At 35.7% G+C, this 1,655-nt stretch overlaps 1 non-coding gene across 1 annotated transcript; it reads left to right on the forward strand.

The window, feature by feature from the left end:
• The first annotated feature begins 697 nt into the window (after positions 1–697).
• Positions 698–804, forward strand: LOC111912504 (small nucleolar RNA R71). Its single transcript, XR_002857182.1, has one exon. It is a non-coding gene; the product is annotated as a small nucleolar RNA R71 (small nucleolar RNA).
• The last annotated feature ends 851 nt before the right edge of the window (positions 805–1,655 follow it).

Below are 1,655 nucleotides of genomic sequence, written 5' to 3' on the forward strand. Positions count from 1 at the left end.
TTTTACTTCGAGTGACTAATTAGACTCCTCTTTAAGGTCCTTCATATGCACCAATTCATCTTCTTCTTATGTATCAACGGCCATGGCTTGAGAATTTTTTATTGACATGATTTTTCGTGAAGGTGAATCCAATAGCTTTTCTTATACAAGCGTTGTTAGTTGCACCACTTGCGTACATATACTTCAAATAGATTCTTTTTGTTCTCTAAGTATTGTGTCTGTAGCATCATGTCGTTTTTCGCTAGCTTCCATGAATCTAAATAACATTGACTCGAGAGCAAATATTTTCTCTGAATGGACTTGCTCAATTTGGTAGAGGTCATGCTTAAGTTCTTGAATTTCTTTCACATGTCGTTCTCTCTTGTACTCCACCTCACAATCCCTTGTAGAATGCGGTCCTCCGCAAGCTCCACATCGATCATGAATTTATCCACCCATTTTTGTGATCTTTTCTTCCATTGCGTCAAGCTTTGCAATTACTGCACTTATGGTATCTTGACCTCCAGCTTTACTTGACTTTCCTCTAGTGAAATCCTCATTTGAGTTGTGATACTCTCTCGAATGCTTAGCGAATTCTTCAATCAAAGCTTTATTTGTTGTCGGATTCTTCTTTGTCATGGGCCCTTGCGAGTCTAGAAGTTGACAAGTGCACACATTGACTCCATCATAAAATATTGATATTTCTTGTTGCACATTGAAGTCATGTTGAGGGCAATGTCGTAACAATCTCTTGTAACGTTCCCAAGCTTCATATAATGACTCCCCTTCTAATTGTTGAAAATTTTGTATGTTTCTTTTAAGCTTTGCCACTTTCGATGGATGGGTAAACTGGTTTATGAACTCAGTCTTAAAATCAGCCCATGTCGTGATTGCTCCAAAGGGAAGAGATTTTAACCATTCTTTTGCTTCACCTTTCAACGTGACCGGTAAAAGTCGAAGGATCACCGCATCTTCTCTCATGTTTGGTGTATTAAAATAATGTGAAATCTCCACCACCTCTTCTATATGCTCATAAACATCCACGTGCTCCTTCCCATAAAAAGGTAGTTCCCTTAACATATTAATAATGTGCCTCGGAAGTTCAAACTTTGTCGTGGTTGGGAATTTTAGTGGATCAAAACCCCATCTTTTTTCGTTCCTCATATATCTCATGTACTCTTCCATTGACATGGTCGTGATGTCCCCCATATTTCCTGCTTTAAAAAAAATAAAAATAAAAACGTGTAAAAAGGAACAAAAACTAAAATAAACAAAACAAATACTAAAAACTGCTTGGAACATGACCACGACGTGGTTGTTGTTTAGACGAAAAAAATAAAATAAAATAAATGCTGAAATATAACTTTTTGCGGTTTTTAACCCACAAAAAGGATCGAATAACTAAAACTAATTAAATTAAAAATCAAATAAGTCGTTCCCCGGCAACGACGCCAAAAACTTGATGTGCACAAAATATACCTATCAACTTTTAAATTTATAACCTAACAAACTTATACTAACTATGCACCTATAGACAGTGTACCTAGTCAGATTATAGTATAGCTTGGGTAAGTCGGGTGTCGATCACAGTGAACGGTATTTAATTAATAAAATAATTACTAAAAACTAAAATAATAAAAACGACTAAAAGTTGGGGTTTTATCTGATTTTACAAG

This window comes from Lactuca sativa, chromosome 4 (genome assembly GCF_002870075.4).
Source record: "Lactuca sativa cultivar Salinas chromosome 4, Lsat_Salinas_v11, whole genome shotgun sequence".
NCBI lineage: Eukaryota > Viridiplantae > Streptophyta > Magnoliopsida > Asterales > Asteraceae > Lactuca > Lactuca sativa.